A 21,095-nucleotide genomic window follows, 5' to 3' on the forward strand; every position below is an offset into this window, starting at 1 on the left:
ATGCTAAAGGAATATCAAGGACCTAATAGATAACATCCCATTTTATAGGACCAACTCAGAGAGGCAAAACAAAAATACCTAAGGATTTTTGTTCTACCAAATCATATGCTTTTATGGTGATTTTCTGTCGAGGATCAATAGACTCTTCATCGTAACCCAATTGTGTATGAAAACTAGTAGAACAACTATTGAGTCTAGCTCCATTATCTATAAACACATGACAGGCACATTTATGATGGATTATGACTTCTATATGTAATGGTTGATTGTGAAAATGACTCAAAGAATTATTGTCCTCTTTAGAAAAGGACAAGTAATGAGGTGAGGTCAATTGGCCTACTATGGATTGAAACTAGTCAAGATCTCGAGGTATGCTTTCCTTAGTGAGAGCTTTATCAAGAATCTCCCTATGAGTAGGAAAGACTTTAAGTAGTTCAAAGATGGTTATTTGAACATTTTTTCATTGCAATTATTCAAGGATGCTATAGTTTACAATAGTGGAGGATGTTACAAGTTTTGTGTTCTGTGTAGTTAGACCAAAAACATATTTGTCTTTATGTTGTTCAACTTCAAGAGTAGAAGACGTAGGCCCTTTAAGAACTATCTGAGCAAAAGAATGTGCGACAACATTGGCACACAACTATGATTTTTCTTGATAAGATGTGAGAGATGTAGCACCTCTAAGAATCAATGGAGTTTTAAGCTTTGTATTTTTGCTTTATCCTTTAATTGTTATTACATCACAACATTCAGAGTCTAAAGGTTCAACCATGTTGATTACGTTATCATTATTGGTATATGTATAGTTGACCTTGTTGTTATTTTTATATTTATAAATTTCTCACTTTTCATATGGAGGAAATGGTTCCTTAAAAGCTTTATGATCTGAATTCTTGTTATGTCCACCCACAACTATCTCACCATCATCAATGAGGTCTTGAACCTCATTTCTTAGATTAATATAGTTATTTTTTTAATGACCCTTATTTTGATGGTATTCACAATATGCATTCTTATTCCACCATGTAGGTGATGGTTGCGGATCATAAGGGTGAGAATTATCAAATGTAGTAATAATTTGATTTTAAAGTAGAGTCTTGTAGACCAATTCAAGAGGTTCCCCTAGAGGTGTGTATTCACATTTGGGTCTAGAAACAAAAGATGAGTTTTTAGCTTTGTTTCCAAATGTCATGTTATCTGTCGTGGTCCATTATTATTTTTTAGATGTGTGTCTTATCTGTGAGATTAAAAGCTACCTTAGGAGGTTTGGGATTGGTATTTTCCTATTGGAAATATAAGAGGAGTAATTGAGAGGGGAGGGGTGAATCGGTTACTACTAAAATAAATCCTAGATCACTTAGATGTTAGTACAAACATGTAGATTGAAAAACTAAATATTGTTGAAGCTTGGTAAACACACATAGAATGTTGTAACTTGGTAATAACTGTATCAGCTCCATAAGTGCTTAACATGTAAACCTTTAGATCTCGTCTATGATTAACATTACTTTAACTAAGTTGCAGACACATTAGTGATTAACATTACTTTAACTAAGTTGCAGACACATAATAGAGAATAGCATGAAGACAATAAATGCCAAGATTTAACGTGGAAACCTAATTTGGGAAAAACCACCACTTGCAACTAGTTACTATTTTTCACTTTTTTGAAGTGAGCCTATTAGGAGCGAACCCTATTAAAGGTTACAAAACACACTATTAGGTGTGACCCTATTAAAGGGAGTGGCTTGGTTAGAGGTCTTGAGATAATTCAATAGAACTGCAACCTTGTTAGAGGATTTGCAAATGGTTGCTAAGCCAAATTTTTTAAGAGATTTAGATAATTGCTACAATGGTTAGAGAGTAACAATGAGATGACCCAATTTTAATGCAACTAATTTTTGGATTATAGATCTCTATTTTGGCTTGTACTTGATCCTTCCTGATCAAATAAGGCTTTGCTACTCCACAATAATATTATGCTTATCCTTCAAATTTGCTTCCTCTACTTATCATTAGATCTTCAATAACATCTTCATGCCATACATTTTCATAATTTGAAATCACAACTTGACATTATACTTATATCTTTTACTTTGTTAAGTCAGCTCAAATAAAACTTAAAACAATTAATATTCATCACCTTAGTTGGTTGGGATCAATAGATAAATCAATTAAGCTTAATATAGAAAAATAAGAACATTCTTTGTTTGCCGACCTAACTTGGTAGAAACTAACTCATAAATGATTTCCTTTTTTAGCCAATAGAAGCTTAGTTAACACTACAAACTTGAAAAAATCCTTTGGCAACCGAGTGAGCTTGGTTAGAGCTATTTTTCCATCCAAATTTCCTTTGTTACCTAAGTGAGCTCAGTTAACACTCACTTTCTGCAACTTTTCCTTGATGCCGAAGTGAACTTGGTAGACACTACGTTCTAAAGTAGGCAAACACATGAATGCTCGATAGACACTGAGAACTATCTTCACTGCCCAAGTGAGCTTGGCAAATACTTACTGATATTGATATGAAATTTGTGAAACATCAAAGACAACACACAATTAACCAATTGTATCCAACAATCTCCCTCTTTGGCATTAATGGTAGCACAACATGTCATAACACAATAAAATTTTGGATTTAGACTGAGAACTCCCTCTATCAGTATGAGCTCTTTCTTTCACTAGATTCTACCTTACCAATTTCATTCAAAACATTCTCCTTCTTTTAGAAAACATCTTATTTGGAAAACTTCTCCCTCTCTGGTTTCTTACTTTATTCTAGTTCCAAAAATTTCTTAGATATATGATAGTAAACATTTCCCTCTTTGTCAACACATGCCAAAGACAATGATTTTTTAAATACCAATGTACCTTAAATATCAATTCATCTATAGTATGCCCTTGCCAACTCTACACAAATTGATTGATCTTCAACAAGTTCTAGTTTATGCATTCACTAAACTTCATTTAGCGAATTTTAGATAGGGAAATGACCCCTGGCTTACCTCTTAGATACATAAATGCATCCTTAGGTAATGGCTTGGTGAATATATCTGCAATCTATTCCTTTGTATTCACATATTCTAATATGACTTCTTTTTCCTACACCAACTCTCTTAAGAAGTGATATTTTATTGCAATGTGCTTTATTTTGGAATGCATTACTAGATTCTTTGATATGTTGATTGCATTGGTGTTATCACAACATATGACTACTAGATCTTTAATTTCTACTATCATTCCTTCTAATAGTTGTTTGAACCAAACAATGTTAGAATAATTGACTACTACTGCTACATATTCTGCCTCTGTTGTGGATTAAGATGTACAATTTTCCTTCTTACTTGTCTAAGATACTAGTCTTTTACCAAGAAAGAATGCTCTACTACTAGTGTTTTTCCTGTCATCAAGACTTCCTACCTAATAAGCATCAGTAAATACATTCAAGTCTAAATTGCCTCCAAGTTTGTACCATAAACCATAGTCTTTAGTACCTTTCAGATACCTGATGATTGTCATCATGTGATTTTCCTTGGGATTTTCTGAGAATCTTGCCACTATTCCAACTGCTAGAGCAATATCAGGCCTTGTGTGTACTACATAGTGTAATTTTTCAATCATTTATATGTATGTAGTCTTATCTACTTCTTTGGAATCATCATTTTTAGAAAGCTTATTTCTAGTAGACATATGTGTTCCAATTGGTCTTGAATCTTCCATTCCAAATTTATGTAGTATCTCCTTGATATACTTAAATTGAGTGACATAGATACCATTCTTGTTTTTTTGTATCTACAATCCAACATAGAATCTTATCTCACCAAACATGGACATCTAAAATTATTTACTCATTTCTTTTGAAAATTCTTTGCACAAATCATCATTTCCTATAAGTAAAGTATCATCAAAAAATATTTCTGCCAACACAATCTTCTTGTTTGGTCCTTCCTTGATATATAGAGTATTGTTATCATTTGTTCTTTGAAAACCAATCTATACCAAGTAATTATGAAGTCTTTCATACCAAGCTCCAAGAGCTTTCTTAAGACCATATAATGCTTTGTGTAACTTGCAAACCATGTCTCTTTTGCTAGGATCTACAAAACCTTCTAGTTGTTTGATGTAGATTTCTTCATCAAGAATTCCATTCAAGAATGCAGATTTGAAATCCATTTGATATGCTTAGAATCCTCAATGTGTTGCATATGCTAGTAAGGTTTTAACACCTTCTAGTATTTCCACAAGAGAAAAAGTCTCACCATAGTCAATACCTTCTTCTTGAGAATAACCTTTTCATACTAATCATGCTTTGTTTCTTGAAACTTTTCCATCTTCATTTAGCTTATTTCTAAATACCCACTTTGTACCAATTACATTTTTATCGTTGGGTCTAGGAAAAAGAGTCCAAGTTTTGTTCTTTTATATCTATTCTATTTCTTCATTCATTACTTCAATCCAACTTTCATTTTCTAGAGCATCTTTAACACTTCTAGGTTCAAATTCAGCAAGTAAAAATGTACCTTCTAGTTTGCCTCGTGTCATTGTTCCATCTAATTTGTCTCCAATGACCTAATCAAATGCATGATGCCTTATAACATATCTTGCTAATACAAGCTCTTTGGTCTTTGAATGAGTTCCACCATCTTCATCTTGAATTTCAATTTTAGGCTCTGATCCTTTTATCTATGACTTAGGACCATTAGGCTCAGTTTGAACTAACTTGATAGTCTCTGACTCAGGTCCTTCAGACCATAGCTTGGGTTGCACTATCTACAACTCAGTAACTATAGGAGTTTATATGGACTTGGGAGATGAATCTTCTTTTCTCTTAGATAGATTTGGTAGGGTATCAGGTTTATAGTAAAAAAATATTCTCTAATCTTCTGGCTCTTGGTTACTTTCTTCTTCACTCTTTTTTGCAAACTCATCAATTCTTACATGTGCACTTTCTATGATTTTGTGAGTAGAAAAATTTGTATGATTTACTTCAATAGGAGTATCCTAGAAATATGTCGTCATCACCTTTTACATCAAATTTTTCTTTTCTAGAGTATTTCAATATATGACATTTGTTGCCAAATACTTTCAAGTAACTTACATTAGGTTTGTAGCCATACCATAACTGATAAGGTGTTTTGTTTGAATTTTTCTTCAACTAAACTCTATTCAAGATATGAACTATAGTGCTGATAGCTTCCTTCCAATGTTTGAAAGTAACATTCTTTTCAATCATTAGGGTTCTTGCACAATCCATGATAGATTTGTTTCTTCTTTTTGCTATATATTCTGTTGTGGTTTTACCACAGGCTGATACTTATCTTTTAATTCCTCTTTCAATATAGAAATTATTGAATTCATGGGAGATGAATTCACCACCTCTATTTGATCTTAGGCATTTTTACCCTTTTCCAATTTCCTTTTCCACTCTTGCCAAATACCACTTGAATTTTTGAAAGGCTTCTGATTTTTCTTTGAGATGCATTACTGTCATCATTCTAGAATAGTCATTAAAAAAAAAGAATAAATTTTTTTTCTCCACTATTTCTATTCCAATATGTCCACATAAATTTGTATGAACAATTCGCAATACTTCTTCTGACTAATAGTCTTTGCTTTTGAAGCTTAACCTTCCCATCTTACCAATTTTCCAATTCTTACATAGACCCATGTTAGGCTTCTTCAAACTAGGAATACCACTTACTCTTCTATGTTTTCTTATCTTAACTAGATTATCAAAATTTACATGACATAGCCTTTTGTGCCATAACCATATTTCCTCTACTTGAGCAATAAAACATGAACAATCACTGAGATCAAGATAAAATAGATTGCCTTTTATTTGCTTTCCATATCCAACTAGATATCCTTTCCCATCCAATAGTTTGGCCTATCCATTCATGATTTCTACCTTGAATCTAATGTTGTTAAATTCTGCCACACTCAATAGATTATGTTTTAGTCCTTCAACCCAATAAGCATTGTCACATACAAGTTCTTTAGTCAACAAGATATATCCTTTTCCTTTTATGTTACAAGTTTTATTGTTTCCAAATCTTACATTACCTCCATCATACTCTTCTATGTTTTCTTATCTTAACTAGATTATCAAAGTTTACATGACATAGCCTTTTGTGCCATAACCATCTTTCCTCTACTTGAGCAATAAAAAATGAACAATCACTGAGATCAAGATAAAATAGATTACCTTTTGTTTGCATTCCATATCCAACTAGATATCCTTTCCCATCCAATAGTTTGGCCTATCCATTCATGATTTCTACCTTGAATCTAATGTTTTTCAATTGTGCCACACTCAATAGATTATGTTTTAGTCCTTCAACCCAATAAGCATTGTCACATACAAGTTCTTTAGTCAACAAGATACATCCTTTTCCTTTTATGTTACAAGTTTCATTGTTTCCAAATCTTTCATTGTTATCTGTGAGATTAAAAGCTACCTTAGGAGGTTTGGGATTGGTATTTTCTTATTGGAAATATAAGAGGAGTAATTGAGAGGGGAGGGGTGAATCGGTTACGACTAAAATAAATCGTAGATCACTTAGATGTTAGTACAAACATGTAGATTGAAAAACTAAATATTGTTGAAGCTTGGTAAACACACGTAGAATGTTGTAACTTGGTAATAACTGAATCAGCTCCATAAGTGCTTAACATGTAAACCTTTAGATGTTGTCTATGATTAACATTACTTTAACTAAGTTGTAGACACATTAGTGATTAACATTACTTTAACTAAGTTGCAGACACATAATAGAGAATAGCATGAAGACAATAAATGCCAAGATTTAACGTGGAAACCTAATTTGGGAAAAACCACCACTTGCAACTAGTTACTATTTTTCACTTTTCTGAAGTGAGCCTATTAGGAGCAAACCCTATTAAAGGTTACAAAACACACTATTAGGTGTGACCCTATTAAAGGGAGTGGCTTGGTTAGAGGTCTTGAGATAATTCAATAGAACTGCAACCTTGTTAGAGGATTTGCAAATGGTTGCTAAGCCAAATCTGTTAAGAGATTTAGATCATTGCTACAATGGTTAGAGAGTAACAATGAGATGGCCCAATTTTAATGCAACTAATTTTTGGATTATGGATCTCTATTTTGGCTTGTACTTTATCCTTCCTGATCAAATAAGGCTTTGCTACTCCACAATGATATTATGCTTATCCTTCAAATTTGCTTCCTCTACTTATCATTAGATCTTCAATAACATCTTCATGCCATACATTTTCATAATTTGAAATCACAACTTGACATTATACTTATATCTTTTACTTTGTTAAGTCAGCTCAAATAAAACTTAGAATAATTAATATTCATCACCTTAGTTGGTTGGAATCAATAGATAAATCAATTAAGCTTAATATAGAAAAATAAGAACATTCTTTGTTTGCCGACCTAACTCGGTAGAAACTAACTCAGAAATGATTTCCTTTTTTAGCCAATAGAAGCTTAGTTAACACTACAAACTTGAAAAAATCCTTTGGCAACCGAGTGAGCTTGGTTAGAGCTATTTTTCCATCCAAATTTCCTTTGTTACCTAAGTGAGCTCAGTTAACACTCACTTTCTGCAACTTTTCCTTGATGCCAAAGTGAACTTGGTAGACACTACCTTCTAAAGTAGGCAAACACATGAATGCTCGATAGACACTGAGAACTATCTTCACTGTCGAAGTGAGCTTGGCATTTACTAACTGATATTGATATGAAATTTGTGTAACATCAAAGACAACACACAATTAACCAATTGTATCCAACAATCTCCCTCTTTGGCATTAATGGCAGCACGACATGTCATAGCACAGTAATTTTTTTGATTTAGACTGAGAACTCCCTCTATCAGTATGAGCTCTTTCTTTCACTAGATTCTACCTTACCAATTTCATTCAAAACATTATCCTTCTTTTAGAAAACTTCTTATTTGGAAAACTTCTCCCTCTCTGGTTTCTTACTTTATTCTAGTTCCAAAAATTTCTTAGATATATGACAGTAAACATTTCCCTCTTTATCAACACATGCCAAAGACAATGATTTTGTAAATACCAATGTACCTTAAATATCGATTCATTTGTAGTATGCCCTTGCCAATTCTACACTAATTGATTGATCTTCAACAAGTTCTAGTTCATGCATTCACTAAACTTCATTTATCGAATTTTAGATAGGGAAATGACCCCTGGCTTACCTCTTAGATACATAAATGCATCCTTAGGTAATGGCTTGGTGAATATATCTGCAATATATTCCTTTGTATTCACATATTCTAATTTGACTTCTTTTTCCTACACCAACTCTCTTTAGAAGTGATATTTTATTGCAATGTGCTTTATTTTGGAATGCATTACTAGATTCTTTGATATGTTGATTGCACTGGTGTTATCACAGTATATGACTACTAGATCTTTAATTTCTACTATCATTCCTTCTAATAGTTGTTTGAACCAAACAATGTTAGAATAATTGACTACTACTGCTACATATTCTACCTCTGTTGTGGATTAAGATGTACAATTTTCCTTCTTACTTGTCCAAGATACTAGTCTTTTACCAAGAAAGAATGCTCTACCACTAGTGCTTTTCCTGTCATCAAGACTTCCTGCCTAATCAGCATCAGTAAATACATTCAAGTCTAAATTGCCTCCAAGTTTGTACCATAAACCATAGTCTTTAGTACCTTTCAGATACCTGATGATTGTCATCATGTGATTTTCCTTGGGATTTTCTGAGAATCTTGCCACTATTCCAACTGCTAGAGCAATATCAGGCCTTGTGTGTACTACATAGTGTAATTTTCCAATCATTTATATGTATGCAGTCTTATCTACTTCTTTGCAATCATCATTTTTGGAAATCTTATTTCTAGTAGACATATGTGTTCCAATTGGTCTTGAATCTTCCTTTCCAAATTTATGTAGTATCTCCTTGATATACTTAAATTGAGTGACATAGATACCATTCTTGTTTTGTTGTATCTACAATCCAACAAAGAATCTTATCTCACCAAACATGGACATCTAAAATTATTTACTCATTTCTTTTGAAAATGCTTTGCACAAATCATCATTTCCTATAAGTAGAGTATCATCAAAAAATATTTCTGCCAACACAATCTTCTTGTTTGGTCCTTCCTTGATATATAGAGTATTGTTATCATTTGTTCTTTGAAAACCAATCTATACCAAGTAATTATGAATTCTTTCATACCAAGCTCCAAGAGCTTTCTTAAGACCATATAATGCTTTGTGTAACTTGCAAACCATGTCTCTTTTGCTAGGATCTACAAAAACTTCTAGTTGTTTGATGTAGATTTCTTCATCAAGAATTCCATTCAAGAATACAGATTTGAAATCCATTTGATATGCTTAGAATCCTCTATGTGTTGCATATGCTAGTAAGTTTTTAACACCTTCTAGCATTTCCACAAGAGAAAAAGTCTCAACATAGTCAATACCTTCTTTTTGAGAATAAACTTTTCATACTAATCATGCTTTGTTTCTTGAAACTTTTCCATCTTCATTTAGCTTATTTCTAAATACCCACTTTGTACCAATTACATTTTTATCTTTGGGTCTAGGAACAAGAGTTCAAGTTTTGTTCTTTTCTATCTATTCTATTTCTTCATTCATTGCTTCAATCCAACTTTCATTTTCTAGAGCATCTTTAACACTTCTAGGTTCAAATTCAGCAAGTAAAAATGTACCTTCTAGTTTGCCTCGTGTCATTGTTCCATCTAATTTGTCTCCAATGACCTAATCAAATGCATGATGCCTTATAACATATCTTGCTAATACAAGCTCTTTGGTCTTTGAATGAGTTCCACCATCTTCATCTTGAATTTCAATTTTAGGGTCTGGTCCTTTTATCTATGACTCAGGACCATTAGGCTCAGTTTGAACTAGCTTGATAGCCTCTGACTCAGGTCCTTCAGACTGTAGCTTGGGTTGCACTATCTACAACTCAATAACTATAGGAGTTTATATGGACTTGGGAGATGAAGCTTCTTTTCTCTTAGATAGATTTGGTAGGGTATCAGGTTTATAGTAAAAAAATATTCTCTAATCTTCTGGCTCTTGGTTACTTTCTTCTTCACTCTTTTTTTCAAACTCATCAATTCTTACATGTGCACTTTCTATGATTTTGTGAGTAGAAAAATTCAAACATCTGTATGATTTACTTCAATAGCAGTATCCTAGAAATATGTCATCATCACCTTTTACATCAAATTTTTCTTTTCTAGAGTATTTCAATATATAACATTTGTTGCCAAATACTTTCAAGTAACTTACATTAGGTTTCTAGCCATACCATAACTGATAAGGTGTTTTGTTTGAATTTTTCTTCAACTAAACTCTATTCAAGATATGAACTATAGTGCTGATAGCTTCCTTCCAATGTTTGAAAGTAACATTCTTTTCAATAATCAAGGTTCTTGCACAATCCATGATAGATTTGTTTCTTCTTTTTGCTATATATTCTGTTGTGGTTTTACCATAGGATGATACTTATCTTTTAATTCCTCTTTCAATATAGAAATTATTGAATTCATGGGAGATGAATTCACCACCTCTGTTTGATCTTAGGCATTTTTACCCTTTTCCAATTTCCTTTTCCACTCTTGCCAAATACCACTTGAATTTTTGAAAGGCTTTTGATTTTTCTTTGAGATGCATTACTGTCATCATTCTAGAATAGTCATAAAAAAAAAGAATAAATTTTTTTTCTCCACTATTTCTATTCCGATATGTCCACATAAATTTGTACGAACAATTCCCAATACTTCTTCTAACTAATAGTCTTTGCTTTTGAATCTTAACCTTCCCATCTTACCAATTTGCCAATTCTTACATAGACCCATGTTAGGCTTCTTCAAACTAGGAATACCTCTTACTCTTCTATGTTTTCTTATCTTAACTAGATTATCAAAGTTTACATGACATAGCCTTTTGTGCCATAACCATCTTTCCTCTACTTGAGCAATAAAACATGAACAATCAATGAGATCAAGATAAAATAGATTACCTTTTGTTTGCTTTCCATATCCAACTAGATATCCTTTCCCATCCAATAGTTTGGCCTATCCATTCATGATTTCTACCTTGAATCTAATGTTGTTCAATTGTGCCACACTCAGCAGATTATGTTTTAGTCCTTCAACCCAATAAGCATTGTCACATACAAGTTCTTTAGTTAACAAGATATATCCTTTTCCTTTTATGTTACAAGTTCCATTGTTTCCAAATCTTACATTAGCTCCATCATAATATTCTATATGCTCAAATTTTTTTATATCTCTAGTCATATGATTTGAGTAGCCACTATCAATAATCCATATATAATTTTTGCTAACATGAGAGAAAAGTGCCATCTTATCTCCTTCATCATTAGTTTCATCTTTCAGAACAATATATACCATTTCATCTTCACTATCATTCAACATCTTTCATTATAAAACAAGATTTATTACCTTTGTCCTTGTAGTTCTTGTAGTTCTTGGAGTCCTTCTTACCTTTATGTTTAGTTCTTTTCTTCTCATGCTTTATTTTCTTATTTGTACACCTAGAAGCAATGTGACCAACTTCTTAATAAGAAAAGTATATCATAGGAACTTTACCTTTATGTTTTTTTATTCCTTTGGAATACTTCCTTGCAAGTAGGGCTTCAACAACTTCAAGATCACTATCTAAACTTTCTTTTGATGATCCATCTGCTTCACTTCCTGAATGACTAGACTTTGATTTCTTACCCTTTTCATTGAGTGAGATTTTTGCTTTGAATGTAGATTCAATATTGTTTGAAGTAGGAACATAGTTATCATAGTTATCTAATTCAAAAGCTATCAATCTTCCAACCAAAGAATCCTAGCCTAATTTGTTATTTGGATCACATCTGATTTCTTGAATAGTAGATACTCTAATTACATAAATAGTAGGAAGATTTTGGAGCACTTTACTTATAGAAGTTTCCTCCTTAATGTCTCCTCTAGATGCTTTGATTGCACTTACACTAGCCCTAATCCTTTCCACATATTTTTTAATGTTTTCACCTTCTCTCATTCTCATTTGATCAAATTGTTCTCTAAGGCTTTCTACTTTGGCTCTTTTTACATTGTCATCTCCTCCATAAATATCTTTTAGTTTGTTCCACATTTCATAAGCATTTTTGCAATCTTTTACCTCATATAATTTAGCATAACTAAGAGTAGATGCAATATCAATCATCATGATATTATGATTCTTCTTTTCAATAGTATCTTCAATAGATAATATTCTAGTGGGAGTCTTTTATTCAACATCAAGATACTTAAAACCTAAATCAATGATAGTAGCCAGATGTAACCTCATAAGTCCTTGCCATGCTGCAAAGTTGTCTTTTTTTAACTTGGGAATCTCTCTTTTGTAAGACATCTTGATCTTTAGCTTAGGTCCTTGAAACCTTCTCTGCAAGCACCAAAAGCTCTAATAAAATTTGTTGGAAATATAAGAGGAGTAAATGAGAGGGGAGGGGTGACTTATTAACTACTAAAATAAATCCCAGATCCCTTAGATGTCAGTACAAAAATGCAGACTGAAAAACTAAATACTACTGAAGCTCCATAAACACACACAAAATGTTGTAACTCAGTAATAACTAAATTATGTCGGTAAGTGCTTAACATGTAAACCTTTAGATGTTGTCTATGATTAACATTAATTTAACTAAGTTGCAAACACATTATAGAAAATAGCATGAAAATAGTAGACATGATGATTTAATGTGGAAATCTTGTAATGCCCCGCCAAGGGATCCAAAGAATTAACCTAGAATTTCACTAAGTTTAGTAGCATTTTTTTTTTTTTCATGAAAGTAAACACCACATATAACTTATGCACAATAACAGAAGCAATAGCAATGTCCATCTGAAATTAAACATAACATACATAACATGTTACATTCTTAAAGATCCCTTAACGTTGGATTACATCTAGAAACATCTATCATACATGAAATAATAATGATAAGTCCAATGTTTATACATTACATTTCAAATACTCAATCATCCACTGTACATGTCACAGGGTATGAAAAGCTCAAAAGAATATACATACATAGAATAAGGTACATCTTCCTATTCTAATCCATGATACATCAAAGTAAAGATAATCACATGATACACATGATACATCATCATAGAAGACATATACATCCATCATAAAGATCAAACATAATAAACTAAGTGCATGGTTCCTCCCAACCATTAATAGCATCATTAGACCATCATGGATCCTAGCCATCCCTCCGTGTGTAACATTCCAAATCATCGAAGAGATCATTGGTATTAACATAGTAGGAATGTCACTCCTAACATATACAACATCATATGTAGAAAGTAGTATTAACATGCAAATAAAAGCATAAGATAACATCATCTAACATATGCTAATCATCAATGAAAAAGGATACATATCCACCATCATGGAGGACACAACAGCCACGATGTCTCAATGAAACTCAAAATGATAAGAGTGGAAAATACACTACCACTTGACTGCGTGGTACCTAAGTGGTCCACTCCCACCGTGCTGAGGAGATAATCTCAAGTCCCAAATAGGCTATCCATAACACACACACAAATCTCCTTAAGTCCAAGAATCCTAAAAATATACTAACTCAAAGGTTCCAAACACAAAATATAACATCTAATCCGAGAGGCACACAATGGCATGTAGGAACCTACTATGCAAGTGGGAAAGTGTCGTCGCAATTATCACGTACAAGTTACCCTAATGGTTACCTAAACTCCATGGGTCCATACTAATTTCATGCAGCCACTAGTATCCTCTCATACTGATGAGGCATACTACGAAATGCAAGGTCGCAACCATACGCCTCACTACTCCCATCCTAGCCTATACAAGCACTCAAGGCATGGGCGAGAACCAAAAAAAATATCTTTTTAGGTTCATTTAGTTAGTATTAGGTGTGAATGTTATCACTTATTAATCCAACTTACAATGAGTTACCCTGGCCGCCTCTTAGGGCCCCGGCCCCCATTGCAAGCCACTTTTTGTCACTACATGTAGATATCCTACCCTAATGCTCATGGAATCATAAATCTTAAAATCACAAAAGATAATCCATAATCAAATCATCAAATATGCATAAGCATCAAATCTCCATGAGCTAACATCCATAGAAAATCATGAACACAAAAGCTCTCTATTGGCAACTGAAGTATCACCGATAATCAAAGTATCCAATGGTTCTCAATAACCAAAATATATCTCAATCAAACTGATCGAAGACTCCAAAAATGGTTGAGTCAAACATGTCACATCATGATATCATCAAGAATAAATCCACATCACAGTCCCATCATGGCGACTAGAAAATAACCAAGGATAACTGATTGATGACCAAAAATAATGGTTAAGTCAAGTGTCTCATACATAAGAATCTCAACTATAACAATCAGTAATCACATCCAATACATAGAACATTTCATCACATAACCATGGTTGGGTTTATAAAGATCGAGATTAAAACATCATCATGACATCAAAATCGCATAACTCCCAAGCCTCTGGTAGACGTCCTATAACTGGTCAACACCAGTCAACCCAAAACCCAAAACAATAGCATAAAGAATACACAATGTAAACACATGTTTTGGTTTTGCTAAATTTACAATTTAAATTTAAATGCAAAAGTCTCGATTTACGTTTCCAAGTTTAGAGAAAGAATTTGAAGAAACATTTATACATTTAGAATGAATACAAATCCATTCTTTAATTATAATTTTAATCCAAACGTCCCCCACCAAATCAATATTTAATATATTTAATAAAACAATTAATTTAAATCATGAGCCTTTGATATAAATCAATTATCAATTTACAATTATAAAAAAAATAATCGTATTTACATATTATATATATATATCATTAAAATATATACATATAAATACATATATGAATATATAAATTATTTTATCATTTAACAAAATAGAATTAATCAAATTCGATTAATGCCAAAATTAAAATCAAATATGGCAAATGTTTTTTTAAAAAAAACAACACACATTTATATAATATGACTGCTAGTACGCAGGACCCTGCGGTCGCAAGGCCTGTGATGTTAGTGGTACTACGTACCACTACCATCACAGTACTTGTGATAGCGGTACACTGTGACCGCAGTGGGGGGTGCGGCTCTCGTCCCCCCCCCCCCCGACTCAATGTTTATAATGTTTATTATTATTTTTTTAAAATCGCTAATGCGATTTCCATTTGCGATTTGGTTTAAAACGTTTCTTAAAATGTTTTCGCCCACGGGTATGTTATCCAATTTTTTAACAAATATATATTATATATACATATATATGTATATATATATATATGTATGTATATATATATATATATATATATATATATATATATATATATACAAATATATGCAAAATTAATAATATCACAATATATGAGCATATATATATATATATATATATATATATATATATATATATATATATATATATATATATACATATATATATATATATAGTTGTATATATATATATATATATGTAAGTATAAGAAAATTGATAATATATCAATACAACTTCAATTTTTTCAGAATTCCCCCATAAACCTTTGATCTCCCAAAATTACCAATAATTAATCTAATGGGTTTGACTATGAATCTCAACCCTAGCCCTGTGTTCTTTTTAGATCCATGCATATAAAAATTCTCAAATAAATTAATCTACCCATATTGAGAATGCACAATAAATTATGAAATTCTTCAAAAGACATATGGAAGACACGAAGAAGACAGGGAATGCATGATGCAGAAATAACATAAGTAAAATCACAAGAATCTACTCAGATTCTGATGCTAATTCGCTCTTCCTCAGAAACCTGCAGAGAAAGCTCCTCCCTTCTTCAGAGTTCTCGAGTCCTCCAATGCTCCAATTTGCACTCCAACCGCTATGTCTAAGCTTCTATGAATGCCTGAATATAAAGAGCTTTCAGGAACATCTAGAACGCTTCTAGAAATAGCTGGAAGGTGTCACCAACTAAGCATGGGTCTTTTCTAACCTTCAAGATGAGCCATAGGGTTGTAGACACCATATGCTTAATTGATGCACTAACCCCCATGTTGTTGACACTTGAGAAATAGAAAAGTGCATTAACTCCCATGCAAGCTTATAACTCCAATTCATTTTTTATATAATTTCTATTTAAATATTTATAACTTCCATTTTAATCTTTATAACTTTCATTTTAATTTTTATAACTTTTATTATTATTATTTATTTATTACTTATTATTATTATTTTATTATTATTATTAATTTTAATTTCTAATTTTATTTTATTTATTTCTTTTTCCTCAATTAATTCTCATTTAATTAATTATAATCAAAATATCAAATAACATGATATTTTATATTAATTTTTTCAAATAATTAATTTATTAATTAAATCTATTTATTAAGATTTAATTAATAGAAAATTCACCATAGACCTCCAAGAATAAAATATGAAAACCCATCATAGAGCAGATCACTCAAAATCAGTCTAAAGGGTTAAAAATCATGAATCATGTCATCCGACACATTCGGTGGGTAAAATATCTAGATACTTGTCCTACCTCACTAGGACAATTGGCTTAAAGGTTTGGGATTTGGACTTGAGAATTTATCTCCCTTCTCTTATCATTGAGATAGTATAATAAGGTACGCTCATCCTGGCAATTCAGGAAAGTCAATACCTGATACCTACAACCTGCAGAAAAAACCATGCATGTACATACAATATATATAATGCTAAGCTAAACAGACAATGGCAGGAAGTGGTGCATCATGTAGATCTCGACTAAGCAGGTGACTACGACTCCCTTCCTTAACCACATTAGAAATGCCATACAATAAGAAAACATGCACACCATACACATGCAAGTATGGGGTAAGTATCCATAATAAAACGCACGAGATAATAACCATCAACTAATCATCAACAATAGCCGAAAACAATATAATGATCATCATGTATGCATGAAATGTAAAGTCTAAATGATCTCATCACATAACCTCTGAATCCATAACATAATGTCTGATAGTGTCAAAACAATACCACTAATCCATCAACATAAAACTAGTCCATCACAGTCTGATAATAATAGCAATAATATGTCCAAAAAAGATGTGAATGAGGGTAGGCACTACAAATCTAGTTTTGCAAAAACCACCATTTGCAACTAGTTATTGTTTTTCACTTTTTTGAAGTGAGCCCTATTAGGGGCCAACTCTATTAAAGGTTACAAAACACACTTTTAGGTGTGACCCTATTAAAGAATTTAATTAACCTATTATAGAATTGTGACCTTGTTAGAGGATTTGCAAATGGTTGTTAAGCCAACTCTGTTAAGAGATTTAGATCACTGCTACAATGGTTAGAGAGAATGAGATTACCTAATTTGATTGCAACTAATTTGCTAATTATATCTCTATTTTGGCTTTTACTTGATCCTTCTCAATTAAATAAGGCTTTGCTACTCCACAAGGATATTTTTCTTATCCTTCAAATTTTAATCCTTTTCTTATCATTAGATCTTCAATAACATCTTCATGCCATACATTTTCATAGTTTGAAATCACAACTTGACCTTATACTTATATCTTCCACTTTGTCAAGTTGACTTAAATACAACTTAGAATAATTAATACTCATCACCTTAGTCAGCTGGAATCAATAGATAAATCAATTAAGCTTAATACAACAAAATAAGAAAACCCTTCATTAGTCGACTCAGCTAGGTAGAAATTGACTCAGAAATGATTTCTTTTTTTAACCAATAGAAGCTTGGTTAGCACTATAAACTTGTGAAAATACTTTGGCAATTGAGTGAGCTTGGTTAGCACTAGTTCCATCCAACTTTCCTTTGTTACCAAAGTGAGCTTGATGAACACTCGCTTTCTACAACTTTTCCTTGACGCCCAAGTAAACTCTATAGACATTGCCTTTTGAACTAGGAAAACATAGGAACACTCGGTAGACAGTGAGAACTATCTTCACTACCCAAGTGAGCTTGACATATATTGAATGATAATGATGTGACATTTCTGTAACATCAAAGAAAACACACAAGTAATCAATTGTATCTGACATTTTCCACCACTCCATCATGTACTACCTCTTAGTTTTTGTTAAGATACTTGGGCTTGTGTTTGCTACCCTTGTTTGATGTCTTTTTGAGGGTTAACTCATCTTTATTTACCATTAATTCCTCATGTGTGGATATCTTGTATAATCATGTATTTGAAGGTATGTGGACCTTGAAGTTGTAATTTTTACCCAAAATCAGGTAAGAGATTATCCATGAATATATCAAGTTTTTCAATCTCAAGTATCTTATGTGAGTATTTGGTGTAGAGTTGTCTCCAGCTTTGGAGGAATATTAAGAAAGTTTCTCCAAATCTCTATTTAAGGTTACAAATGTCTCTTATGTCAACCAAATGTTGTATTTTGTGTGATTAATGTTGTATGAACATATTTGAAATCTCATCAAAAGTCTTAATTCCAGTAGGTAACTATGAAAACTACTCCATAGCTTGGCCACCAAAACTTTTGAGACTTGGAGGTTTCATATTCTTCTTCATGTATGAAAATTGTTTCAAAATTGTAACGTTGAGGTAGTTTTTCTCCTACTTGAGTGAGTTTGAGAAATACTTATCTTTCTCATCATTGAGTAAGACTTCTATAATTTTTTGAAATTATTTGTATTTTTGAAATTTCTCTATGCCTCCTAGGGGTATTTATTTAGTATCCCCATAATCAATTGTGTAGGTGTAAGGATCCTTGAACCTTTCAAATCTTTCAAATTCTTCTGTGTTTTCTCTCCTACTATTTTCACCAATTTCTTAATTTTGGTCCGTCATTCTATTAGTATGAAAGTTTTTAGTTAATCTATGACATATAGGTGTCTTAATTAGAAGTTTGGCCTTTTTTCTAAAGATGTATCTTTTTGATATTTGGATGTTCTTGAAACAATAGATTCCTAACTTGTTGTAAGTTTATATAAAACACTCATCTAACATTAGGTTGACCAACAAGTGAAGGAGACCATGAATATCCTTCACTCTACTTAGATTGTACATATAACTAGGAACAACCTCTACCATGATTTCTACCTCTATCTCTACCTCATCTAGGTCAATGGAGAGGAAACATGTTTCCACTCCTAATTGAAATAGTCATAGGCAATGACTTAAAATAAAGTTTAAATAAGTACCATACTCATAATGTCATCTCAAAGTAAGTAAGTAATAGTAAGTGTGATATATATTAGGGTATGAGTAGTTAGATAAATGCCTAGAATAGTTGAGAGATTGACTATCATGACACAGGATATGACAAACACAATAGATTCAAACAAGATAGTAGAGTGACAAGACTAGTTCATGCAAGGATCACAAGTGATCAAGCAAGAGAGTTGTCTAAGTTCCAAACTATTGTAGAATAAGAAATGAATCAATGTACTTGGAAAAATACTAGATTCAAACAAAGTGTTGACAAGAAAGCTAAAAATAGCTTACTGTAATCACCTAAAAATGGTCATCTAGACTATTAGCCCCCTTTTCAACATTTTGGCTAAATTAATTTAATCACTTACCTAAGCCAAATTGCTAATAATCAATTTATTTGATTATAACCTATAGTTTGACTATGCTATCCTAAGTTCATTATTTGATTAAAAGAACATGTCCCCTTTTAATTAAATAAAAGACCCCATTCTTATAACCCACTTAAAGTGCACACATAAAGTCTTTTTTCTATTTTGCAATTAAAAGAAAAGGCTTTGTGACTTTTGTCTTATATGACAAGTCAACTTATATTCTATTGGTTGATTTGTGTGTGCACATGGATCACTCCTATTTTCGAATTCCACCGTTGATCATCCACCATCTTCATCTTGATCTCCACCGTCCATACATCTTTAAAAGGGAGAGAGCTTTCCCCCTCAATCAATCCATCTTTTGAACATTGTTATGTTGCAGGTTTTCTAATAGGTTTCTTTGGAGCTTTGTGGAGAACTTCTCATTTCTTGTCTCATTCTCTCATTCCATCACATTAGCATAAGATCATATGGCTTTCTTAGCATAGTTGCATTTTAGTTTAACTTTGATTTCTTGCAATAATATCACATAGTTTAAATATTTGGTTTTGTAACAATCTCATACATGTTTTAGCATAGCTGCATTTGACATTCTCATTCTAGCTTAATCTTCATTTGCATTGCATCCTTGAGGAACTCCTTGGGACATTTGCATTCTTGCATCTTGTCTTTGGAACCTCCCATTGCATGGTTTACTAGCAAGAAGAGTATCTCTAAGGCTCATCTGAGAGCCTTCTTATTCTTAAAATATACTCTCTTGCACTCCGTGGATAGGGAGCTCTAAGCCGGCATCTGAACATTCCAATCTCATGGAATCGTTTGGATAGAAGGGTTTAGAGTGGGACACTTTCGAGTGTACATTTTTGGCGCCCACGGTGGGCACCAAAAATGTGTGCTAAAATGTTGTCACACTTCTATGAATCATTACATGTAAGAAAACTCAAGAATGAGCCCTCACAAATTGATCCATAGCTCTCTACTCATAGAGTGCAAGGGTTTGCAATGGAGGCCCTCAGTTTGACCTATTTTTGTGCCCATGCAAGTACACCATGAGATGAGAGATTCAAAGAGGAAAAGCAAGAATGCTAGTCTCCATGATCTTCAAATATGCATGAAAATAAGATCTAATCTATGAAAGCAAAATCTAATCTGTAAATGCAAGATCTAAGCTAAAAGCCCATGATGGGTGCAAGAGAGAAAGAGACAAGAAAATAGAAGTTCTCCACAAAAAGCTTTTGTATTCAAACTCCTTCAAAAATTGGTCTTCAAACCTGCAGCATAACGATAGCATAATCATGGGTCTCTAAAATGAGGAGAGGGCTCTCCCTTATAAAGGAAATTATGGAGGTGAGAGGCTTCTCACAACCAATATGGGATAATAGAGCTTGATCCATGTGAGACAAAATTCCACCAATGAG

This window comes from Cupressus sempervirens, chromosome 5, assembly GCF_028749045.1.
Source record: "Cupressus sempervirens isolate cs-2001-9-10 chromosome 5, ASM2874904v1, whole genome shotgun sequence".
Classification (NCBI taxonomy): domain Eukaryota; kingdom Viridiplantae; phylum Streptophyta; class Pinopsida; order Cupressales; family Cupressaceae; genus Cupressus; species Cupressus sempervirens.